This window comes from Ursus americanus, chromosome 3, assembly GCF_024610735.1.
Source record: "Ursus americanus isolate L20-20 chromosome 3, mUrsAme1.1.p, whole genome shotgun sequence".
Lineage (NCBI taxonomy): Eukaryota > Metazoa > Chordata > Mammalia > Carnivora > Ursidae > Ursus > Ursus americanus.
The window spans coordinates 63,591,301-63,603,255 of record NC_142129.1 but is presented as its reverse complement, the minus strand read 5'-3'; the positions used below and the strand labels follow the sequence as shown (position 1 = coordinate 63,603,255).

General features: G+C 38.3%; 1 non-coding gene across 1 annotated transcript; it reads left to right on the top strand.

The window, feature by feature from the left end:
• Window positions 1-3,673: 3,673 nt before the first annotated feature.
• LOC123789704 (U2 spliceosomal RNA) lies at window positions 3,674-3,864 on the top strand. The gene has a single exon (XR_006778874.1). It is a non-coding gene; the product is annotated as a U2 spliceosomal RNA (small nuclear RNA).
• The last annotated feature ends 8,091 nt before the right edge of the window (window positions 3,865-11,955 follow it).

The window sequence follows — 11,955 nt, the reverse complement described above, 5'->3', positions numbered from 1 at the left end:
AGTCCCCTTTTTAGCATTTAAAGATGCTGTTTCATTGTTTTCTGGCCACCATTGTTTCTAATGAGAAGTCAGTGTAATCCCTATTATTGTTCTCCTATGTGTGATAATTTTTTCCCCTTTGGCTGCTCTTAAAAATATGTCTTTATTTTTGGTGTTCAACTGTTTTACTGTCATGTGCCCAGGTATCGTCTTCTTTGTACTTATACTGTTTTTGGTTTGCTCAGCTTTTCAGATCTGTGCATCAAATTTGGGGAAATTTCGGTTATTATTTCTTCAGATATTTTTATGCCCAATCTCTTTCTCTCCTAATCTTGTGATACTCTAATTGTATGCCTCTTAAACATCTTTTTACTGACACAGGGCACTAAGGTGCTGTTCATTTTTAAAAATTAATATTTATCTTTGTTCTTTAGTTAGGGTGATTTCTATTGACCCATCTTCAAGCTCACTGATCCCTTTGTTTCCATTGTTCAATTTTCTCCTAAGCTCATCCAGTGAGCTTTTTATTTCATATATTTTATTTTTCAGTTCTTGAATTTCTATTTGGTTCTTATAGTTTTAATGTCTCTATTGATATTCTCTATTCACTCATTCTATTCCTCATTTCCTTTAAATCTTTGAACATGTTTATAATAGTGCTTTAAGAGTACTTCTCTGATAATGTCAGCACCCACTTCGTTCTGGTGGACTATTTTTATTGACTTTTATTCACTTTAGGTCATACTTTTTCTTTTTTTTCTTATTTGCATGTATAGCAGTTTTAAAAAATGTATACTGGATATTGTGGGTGAGACATAATTTATGGACTATGATGTTTTCTTTTTTTATTATTATGTTATGTTAGTCACCATACAGTACATCTTTAGTTTTTGATGTAGGGGATGGGTTATCCTGGTGATGGGTATTAAGGAGGGCATGTATTGCACGGAGCAGTGGGTGTTATAAGCAAACAATGAATCATGGAACACTACATCAGAAACTAATGATGTACTTTATGATGCTTTCTTTACAGAATTTTGAGTTTTTCTGGCTGAAAATTAATTCTTAGTGATCACTTAGATCTTGTAGAATGGTGGTTCTCAACCAAGAGTAATTTCCCCCATTTGGCAATGTATATATATAGAGAGATATTTTTGGTTGTCACAACTTGGGGTTGATGATGACATATAGTGAGTAGAGATTAGGAATGCTGCTAAACATCCTGTAGTTCACAAGTAAAGCATCCCACAACAAAGAACCATCTGATCCAATATTTCAGTAGTGCTGAGGATGAGAAACCCTATTGTAGATGTTTTAGATGTTGTTAGAAAGGATCTTTTACAGTTTTTTCCTCTCTAGAGCATATCCCTTATTCTAGGGCATAGTACTTACTCTAACATGTGGCCTTTGTAGAGTCTTAACTAAATGCCCAAAGTACTAAGTGAAGTCTCTTTATTCCACCCTGACTGGTGGGGACTCCAAAGTCTCCCAGTACTTTATAACCTCTGGTATCTTCATTCAGAAATCACTTCCCAGCAACTGTTCCCTGGATGGACTCACTGAGTTTCACCCTGAAACTTCATCTAGTGCAGTCCAGTGCTTGGCCAAGGTTGTGAAGGGCACCTCCATGCAGAGTTCTGGGGACCCCACTTCTTTCATCTTTCCCATCTCAAGTACCTTTCTCTTTAAATTCTAGTCTCTTAAGCAACCCTAAATTCCAAACTTTGTCTCCTCTGACTAAAGAGATCACCACTTTCTGTACTTCAGAAAGTGCCCTACATAGAAATACAGGGTCAACATGAAGCTCACCCTACATGTTTATCTTCTGTCAAGGATCACAGCCCTGTATAGTTTGTTGTCCAGTGCTTGACAAGAATTGACTCATATATTTTTTACAGTTTTATAGTTTGGAATGAGAATATTTCCCATACCAGTCATTCAATCATGGCCAGACGTAGATATTTCATACCGGAATTTGAATCTCAACTCTAAATCTTAGGTTTCCTTATCATTCCTTGAGATTAACAAGATATTCTTTTAATCAGAAGTAATTCTTTATAATAGATGAAGATAAAATTGTAGTTGCCTTCACTAGAAAATACTAGAGAGGAACATTTCTGATAGGTCTACCTTCTTATTGCATTCTCCAAGACCATTTAAATGCTGGCTAATAAGAGCATACAAATGATGTCTTCCCTCTACCAATGATAATAATAGCTATCTTCTATTATATGCTTTCTGTTGCCAGGGACAGTGCCAATAGATTTACATACATTTTATTTTATTTTATGCTCACAGCAGCGCTATTTTCCCTGTTTTACTTATGAAGGAACTGAAGCTCTAAGAGGTTAAATAACTTGGTCAAGTTTTCAAAGCTAGTGAAGTGACAGAGCTGAAACAAAGGCTTAAGTTTGTCTGACTCTAAAGCCTTAATGTATATCAGCCAGAGCAGGCTAATTGATGTTCCAAACAACCCCAAAATCTCAGTGGCTAAACACAGTAACAGTTTGTGAAAGTAGTCTCATTCCCAACACATTCCAGTATAGGTTGTTGGAAATGTCTGCCTCACACAGTCCTTCCTTTATGTGTCCCCATCATTCCCTGGAGACTTGGAGTTCTCTGCTCCTCTACTTCATCAGAAGACAAAAGAGAGAATATGAAGGCTCAACTGAATGCTTTTCAGGCTGGTAAGTGGAGAACATCATTTGTGATCACTTTCAGTTAGGCAGAAGTCGGTTGTAGAATGCATCGTGAGGCCAGAAAGTGTAGTCTAGCTATGTCCTCAGGAAAAAAGGAGAATGTGTTTTGGTGAATGACTAGCTAGTCCTACTATACCACATTAAGCCAGATTATCCCCTAAGTTGCTTGTTGGGAAGCATTTATACACTTTGCTCTAAATGCAGTTTTTCTAATATGTGGGATTTAAGAAGCAAAACAAATGAACATAAGGGAGGAAAAAAAGAGAGGCAAACCAAGAAACAGACTCTTAACTATTGAGAACAAACTGATAGTTACTGGAGGGGAGCTGGGCGGGGGTGGGGGTGGAGGATGGGTTAAACAGGTGATGGGTAATAAGGAGGGGACTTGTGATGAGCCCTGGGTGTTGTATGTAAGTGATGAATCACTAGATTCTGTGCCTGAAACTAATATCACACTCTATGTAGACTAGCTGGAATTTAAATTAGAACTTGAGAAAAAAAAAATACAACACATGCATCTGTAAATAAATAAATAAATAAATGCAGTTTTTCTAGGCTGGGACTTGGTTTAGTATCACACATTATCCTTGAGATTAGTGCAAGTTAACACAATCAAGTCCTGAGAAGATTAGGATCTTCTGTTCTTGTATCGTATTGTCCCTTAGAGGGGCAATAATAATCAACATCCCCAATTTTAAGCGATACATTTTTATTCTTCATTTTTGACATTTTAATCTATGGATGGTATCTACACTATTTTAATTAGGGCACTGACTTGCTCTCCAGTTATTCCCTCCTGTCATGCCACTTAGACCTGGGCTACTGAGGAGTCAGTGCCTTGTTTTCTTGGCCTTTCTCTTGTCCATGTATCAGGCTTTCAGAATGGTGTCTTGCAGTGAAAGCTCAGAGAATATAAACACAAAATGGGTGTCAGCAACTTTCTGACTATTCTGAAAGAGGTATCAGTGATCATTAATAGCCAAAAAATAATCACCATTGCTTCTCGGCGTTTTGGCTAAGATCAAGTATAGTATTTGTCCTTATCAGTTTAATATCTGATACGTCCTCTATTGTAGGACAATATATTAAATGGACATTTGGAGCAGGGAAATGGAATAGGAGCTTGCTGTGTACACTCTATGCATCAACCTGGTGTCATGATACTTCTAGGAAAGGTGCATCACCTTGGGTTAAAAATCACAAGTTTGAGGAAGACACTTCCAGAAAGGGCTGTATTGGTTCCTTTGGGAAATGGTGGCAACACCTGGGACACCCAGCAGTGAACAACAACAACAACAAAAAAGGGAAATCAGCAAAGCACTTTAGTGAGGTTTCTTTGCTCAGCACACCTTTCTTTTGATTTGAATATATCTATACCATCTGTTTGGTTGGAGTGTCTGAGCAAATTCCCTGAATTTCATTCCAGCTGCCCTTGCCTTAATCCTTATGACAACACATCTAAAATTTCCCTGTCTTTAATATCTTTCTTCCTCATTCATCCCACAGAGGATGGCCATTATCTTTTGAAAGTGAGTTCACATTTGGTCTTATTCTTGCTCAGACACCTTTGGCACCTCTTCATCTCCAAATCACGGCCCTGCCTTACATATCTAACTATTTCTCAGGGTTCTTCCCTCAGATACCCTCTGATCCAGTCCAACTGGTGCCCTTTGTGTTCCCAGAACTTGTTCCATATTGTCCCACATCTGTGCTCTTATGAATGGAGTTCCCAGTATCTAGATACCTTCTCATTCTCATTTCTCCTCCTCAAAAGCCTACCCAGTTTTCAGGGCCCAAGTAAAAATGGATCTCTGTTATGAAGCCTGCACCCATGTTTCTGGTTAAATAAGTCTCTCCTGCTTGTTTGTGTAGCACTTTGTACTAGTTACAGTCGGTTTTGTGTCTCATCTTCTCCGCTAGGCCACAAGCTCTTAGGGAGTAGTTGTTTTGTGAGCCTGCTTGTCTACCTCCCAAAGCGCCCAGCATCACAGCTTGTTTAGCAAAGATGCTTAGAAATGCCCATTGGACAAAATTAAAAGCAGGATGTGACATCACCTGTACAAAGACCTTTTCCTTGAATTAATCTGGAAACTAAAAATAGACTATCCTCAAAATGATTAGATAATGTACTTGAGATAAACTATTTATGTACAACCTTAAAAGTGCATTTAAATGTTCTCTCTCTCTTTTTTTTTTAAAGAATGATTCCTTCAAATAGCTGATTTTGAAATAGATCTATAATACATTTTAATGGTCTGCATTTTAAAAAGATAATCTTAAATGCCCTAATTACGTAGGAAGGAAGGTTGGAATTATCCCTATAAAATGTATTCTGATTTCCAGATTCCAAAAAGGCATCTGAAATAATAGGTATTGAGTGTTCCTGGGATGGTGCTCTGTAGGTGGCTTCTTTAGCAGTGTCCTGGATACAGTTTTGCATCTACATTGGCTTTGCCCGGGAGAAGCCCAGGTTTTGTTGGAAAGCACAACTGCTGGTGCAGCGGGGCAATTGGAATGAGTTATATATGAGAGAGATCCTTCAGAGAGAATGTGTATCTTCATCAAAATTCTAACTGCGTTGAAACTGTCATTCAAAGAGTTAACATCTGTGAAGAATAAAAAATGCAATGGAGAGGTTTCAGGCAAAGCATGGGGAGACTGATAAAATTATCAGTGAATTAATTCAGACAGATGGCTTTGGAAAGGAATGAAGTACACAAACCTTATGTAGAGTATAATGACTCTCACTCTGACAGGGGCTTTGTCAACAGGGTAAGTGGGTTGGTTTTTTTTTTTTTTTTGCTTTTTTTTAAAACTGGATTTTAACGCAGTTGGAAGTCAAATTCTTCTCCTTTTCTGAAGGTGTTATTTAATACTTAAACAACAAAAACAGCAGTAGCTTGTAAAACCACACGGACAGCATCAGACTCTGAAGGTCCGGGTGTAGGTGCGCTGCACGGTACAAGGCGTATGGTAGGCATCACGCGTGCTGCTGCCTCTCACTGTCCTCAGCTTCACTGCCCACATCAGTAGGTACTTGGCAGTTAAAATATTTCTACAGAACAGAGGCCAGTCGTTAGCTCTGCTTACAACAGCAGGATAGCAAAGGAAGCTTTCAAGTCATTAAACACACGCATACAGAATAAAGACACAAATAGACTGATTTCAGCTTTTTAAAATTTCAGTTCTTACTGTTGTTTTTGGTCAAATTAAAAAAAAAGGTCTTAGAAAGAGTATCCCATTTGAGACTATCATTTTACATTTAGACAGAAATGGTGAGAAAATAATATGTTATTCCTCTCTCAGGACTTCTTTTTCCTTGTGGTTTTTATCTTACCTTCACTTATTTGGCTCCAGGGGCCCCCTCTTTCAGGTGACCAGCCCCAGCATATTCACGCTTGGACGCGGATAGCCAGGCTGCTTCTTAGCAATGGACTTTGCCTTTGTTCCATACCAGATGTTCTGTTTCTCCCTGGTAACAGTTTGCATTGTGGTACCTTATTATACGGTGCTCTCTGGAACTGGTGCCAGGGTAGCCTCCGAATCAGCCAAGAGCAGCGCTGAATCAATGAGACAGCTGGCAGCCTCCCTGGGGAGGGAACGTTTTTACCTTTTTGATTCATGCAGTCTCTGCTAGTTCAGATCCAGGATGCCATGAATGATTTTTCTTAGCGACAGGTGAGAACAAAAAAGCTTTGTAAACCTAATTCAATAGGAGCTGGAGACTCGGTGTGCTATTGATTAAAAGGAGAAGACGATGAAGAGGAAGTGTACACACAGTCCAGTTGCATTTTCCCCATAATCGACTTCTGTGCTTCAGCCTGTGTTGGAGTTGTCAGGTTTGCCGGGAGGAGAAGCTTGAAAATCGGGAGTATTGTGTTTATTGACCTAGGGTTAGGATTTTAATCGTATCTGTAAGATTGCATGTTATCTACAAAAACAAGAAGATTACTCCTTTTTCATTTTTTAGCTATAAAATTCGCTGATCTATTGCTCACTTCACTAAAAATTTGAGGTTACTTTAGTGGGCTTGTCCACATCATCCAGACTTTAATGTTTGGGATGTGTTTATTTATTAGCACTATGGATTTGGGTAAAAATCTTCCACATTTACACTCAAGCAAAGGATTACAACTCAGTTTGAGTTCTCACCCGAGGTCCTACATGTCAGCACACTTTTTGAGTGAGAAGAACACTAGTCCTATGCTGCCTTGTGTCCCACTGCTCTGTAAAAGCAGGCCAGTTCTTGAGCCATTGTAATCAGGGGACAGTTAGATGAGGTGGCACAGTACCTGAGAGCTCCAGTCCTGGTGGGACTGAGAGGAAGAAATCTGACAGTAACAGAAGTCAGGGACCCTGCAGTATATCATCCCCATCAATCATGGCAGACGTATTGGCAACATGACGGATGACATCCAACCACTGACCTTGGGGGGCCTTTGTCACACAAGTAACAGAATAAGTCAAAGCAGTGTGTCTACCTACCATCAAATAGGAGTGATAAGCTGTGACTGCAGCAGAGGGAAAATGAACATTAGTGTCAAATGTTATCTGTAGTTCTGAACCAGGGGGAGCAGGTACCTTATTGTTCAATCATTGAATGGGAGTGGATATTTCAGGAAGGGGGAAAATCAGTGTATCAAGGCATGCTTGTAGCATTATGAGTTTTTCTCCTAACTAAGATATTACTTAGAGAGTAGTGAGTCTGTGGAATAGATATTCTCATAGGGTGAAAACTATTATAACATGTATTTCTTTACTTTAAACCTGAGTATTGGCTCATAGACATTCAGTTCAGCATTTAGTTGGTGACAGATGGGTTTGGCTTGGGGATAGACATAATTTAGTCTGGGATTTCTGGTGATTTTCCCTTGATGGTCTTAGAATTTATCTCTCAAACAGTCTCCCAGTTATAAGTGACCTATCCCATATCCCTTCTCTGAGTTTAAATATTACTTGATTGGTCACAGAAAGTTAGGAGAAATTCTTAATAATGAGCAGGAGGACATGTGGAAGGGTTGATGTCTACTGAGGATAAAAGAAACAGAGAAAAGATTATGATCCACTTGCTTTTCCTAGGAAAGTGAGGTTAGAGTAGATTGAAGCAAGATCTACCCATTTATTTTCCAGATGACTTTATGCCATGTTGTGAGGAATTCAGTCAGCTTTATCGTTGAGAACCATATCCCTAAGCCAGTGGAATCACTGAAAATCATCTCATCTTTTTTGGAATCAATATTTAAAAAGCCAAGAGACCCAGATACCATGTGCTTGTCTGCCCTTGAAAGCCAAAAATTCAGATTGGCATCCTAAGGAGTTAAGGGGAACCAATCAGGTGGTGTATTTACATTTAGGGGTCAGACCTTGCATATTTCCAATCCAGCCAATTCATGTTGGTATGCACTTTTCCCCAGACATCTGTGTGCTTACCACTGTGCCAGTCATCAGTAAAGAGGTTAAGGCAAACAAATAAGACCTTATTTATCATAACAGGCTTTATAAACTTTTGGAACTTCAAGAGGTGGGTACAAGCTGAATATGCGTATGAAATCAGGAAGGACTTAGGAAGAAAAGGAGCAATATTATATGCACACTAGCTTTATTAAGGAAAGGAAATAAATCTAGGGGTGTTTCAGAGTCAACATTCCCGCTTTTGAGATTGATATCAGGGAGGATGACCATATCTTTTCACAGATGACTTGATGATATAAGCTATTTGTCTGATCCAGAAAGACATTTCTTATACTCTCCAGCTCTTGCAATTGGAGTAGACACTGAGCAGCCAAAACATCTGGGTCTATTGTGTTTGGCTGTGTGGAATGGTGTCTTAGAGAAGATAGGGCCTAAGTTCTGAAGGCATTCTGGATGTGTTTCTTTCCTTTCTGGATGAAAGCCAAAGATGCTGCTAGACTGACTACTGAGTTATCTTGGTAATCTTTCCCATTCTTCTTCAATGCAGGATTTATAAGACATTGCTCTTTGGGTCTAGGTGTCATTTTGGGATCATATCATGATAACTCTGTGTGTGTGTGCTGGGAGGGCAAAGTTGCAGAGCAATTACTCAGCTGTCTTGGGGAAAGAAGCAATTACCAGAACACGTTTTAGCCCTGCTTGTCAGAGTGAGTTTCACTTGGGCACAAGGAAAGCATTAACTTGGGCAGTGTCCCTTTTTGGAGGCTTAATTTAGTTTTTCTTCCCTTTAATTGTGTGATTTCAGTATTTTAGCCACAATGCCTAGGGTGTAAGAACCTTTAAACGGCTCTTTATTATGAAGCAGGGCATAGGTTTTTGAAGAAGAATGAACAGGGACCTGCATAATTTATAGGAAAACTGCATGATAGACTTCTTCTTTACAAAGAACATTGGGGTTACATTGGCACAAGCCAAATACCTTTTAATGAATAGTCAGTAATCAGCAGCAGCTACAGTAAATGCTTGAATTTTTTTCTTTTATGTGCTATGAGTACATAAATTAAGCATCTGATTCCGATTGCTGTCGTGAATGCACACGCCTATTGCTACCCACCCGCACTGCTCCGATCCCCTGCATCAGCTCATGCTCAGTTTAGAGCAGTGTGAAAAATGGAGGGCAGATCTCTTTTAATATTTTCAATTTCCATCCACTTTAAATGCTATAATGGAAAAAGAATGTTGACAATACACTCCACTTTTTTTTTGGGTCTAGATCACAGTTTGCTTTTTAAGACTGCAGTATTATGTTCTAGAATGTTAGAAAAAGAGTTTATATTCTTTTTTTATATATATATATTCAAGAGCCATTAATATAAATTGAATTGCCAAGGTGTCTTTTTTTTTTAAAGCAAAGCTTTATCTAAATTGTAAGCTTTCAATTTCTCTAAGATTTTGCACATGTTATTTTCATCACTTGGAATATATCCTCCTTTTTTCTATTCTCTGCTTCTCAGTATTTCTAATTTTAACAAAACCCCAAACAAATGCTTCAGGAAATTATTCTTTTCTAATGTCATCTACAGCCCATCCTGTTCACTTATCTCTCAGTGGTTCCTTAGCCTCTGTGAAGTTAATGTGAACAGATGGTTATTAATTTATAACCAGGATCCTTTCTAAAGGTTTAGAATATTTTAAAAAATCTGTACATATTTTCTAATTTCAACAATATTATAGTTGGTAGTTATGGTTCTAGGCCAAGCAACGAAGTCTGTTTATCCCAAAGTATGGATTAAGTACAAATATTTAAAAAGCAGCATCAGAACATATTATTGTAATTTTGACAATAAGATATTAGAGCTTCATATGTGCCAGGTACTGTTTTAAGTCCCTCACAAGTACTAATTAATTTACTTTTCACAATATTACTGTAAGGTAAATAGTATGATTTTGTCTATTTTACAGAGGTAGAAACTGAGGCACAAGGAGGTGTAAGTAACTTCTCAAATTTGCCGAGCTAAGTGGTAGAGCCTAGGAGCTTAACACAAAATCCTGTGCTTTTTAACAGCAGTGTTAACGGTTTTTAAATTTTTTTGACTTTGGTAATAGAAGTATAGAAGAAAAAAAGCCTATAAGATGACTTTAGTAAGTATATTCAGAAGATAACTCTGGGACCTGTTAATACTTTTTAGATAACAAGAAGGAAGAAAAAACTTCATAAATGTGGGATATGTTAGTTTCCTCAAAGGCCCACTAGGTGGCAGTGTTGTATGCTACAGCTTTGTGGCTTAGCCGGCTTAACCCAGGGCCTGGGGTTTGTAGGGGGAAGTGAAAGTGAAAAATACGTGTGGAGTGTTTATTGTTCAGTTGTCATAACTTGGAGAATGCCTTATTAATGGTTCTCACTTGCTGTTATCCTTAACTTTTTTGAACTTATGTTTTCCCTTTAACCCAGTAAATTACAGTATTTTAGGACAGAGAATATTTTGTCTTTCCACAGCTCCTGCAGTTGAGTTTCTCATATTCGGAAAATGGCAGAAGTCATTCCTACAGAGTGCAGAAGCTAAACCTTGCCATGGGAGAAACACCTTCCTGATCAAAGTATTTCCTCAGCCAAGTAAGTTTCTTACTCCATCTCAAGTAGCAATCTGAACATCATAGCCACTCAGTTAGTATTGTTGAATACATGTCATACAGCATTTGGAATCCTGATTTTTACATAAGCACAGTGATTTTGTAGTTTAAGTTTGAAAAGTATCCATTTGTCATTCCATCAGCCAAAGAAAGTGACTTTTGCTGCTCTTTTGTATTTCATTGTAACTGCCTGAGGAGGGAGCAATATTGAATTTAGGAAACCCAAGAGAAGATTTGGGTAGAATGTAAACACTGTGGAGAAGTGAAGTGTTTAGCTTTGCATTAGGTAAGCAGAATTTCAGCAAGTCAGGATCAGCAAATTTGTGCGATGTTCTGGTAAGCCACTTCCCTTCTGCAGCCCACTCATTAATTTTCGGAAGCCTGACAGAATGGCTAAAAGGATGATCAATTTCAAGTGTCACTCCTGGTGTGCTTTTTGCCTTATGTAAAAGGAGTTCCTGACAAGTAACCCTGTTAGTGCCCTCAAAATGTCTTGTATTATTAAATATTGGAAGTAAGCTGAAATAATGAAACTAGCTTTTTTTTGGTCACCAGAGTGGATGGTTTAGGAGATGATGAGATTAGTGTCTATTACTGACTATTATGTGGGCTTACTTAAGCACTCAAACCAGCAAAACCTTGAGAGAAATGGACATATTTCAGGAGAACTACTTTTCTTTGATGAATTTGTTTGGAGCAAATGGAATATCTCTACTCATTTTCCAAGTGATTGCATAACATTGTTACCTAGTAGATAAAATCCTCTCTTTCTTCCTCCTCCTCCCTATCCATTTTTATTCTAATATTTTGCTTTAATCCAGGGTGGGTAACTGGTGTCACTGGAGCCCCTGAGCTGTCCCTGAGGGAGTTGTAGGTGGCACTGGAGGTGTCTCTCTACCAGAAGGATAGTGTCTTTCTCTCCTTGTGTTTGCTTCTGTCTTTTTCCTTACTCAGGTATTTTTCCCCTTCTTTCCTGGATGTCACATTTTTCTCCTTTTCCTTTTGATAACACCCTCTATCCTTAAATCTTTAGGCCAAATCATAGGCAGTGTTGGCCATTTTGATACATGTTGGCACTAAACCATTTGCCGATCTTGATCTTAATTCCTTTTATATTCTAATATTTGGTGAACTGATTTTATTTCCAATGTGCTTGGTGAAAAAAGCGGAGAAAGTTATTGTAGAACCCAGGTGCAGAATCTCTACTGCAAAGATGTGGAAGATTCTAAGAAAG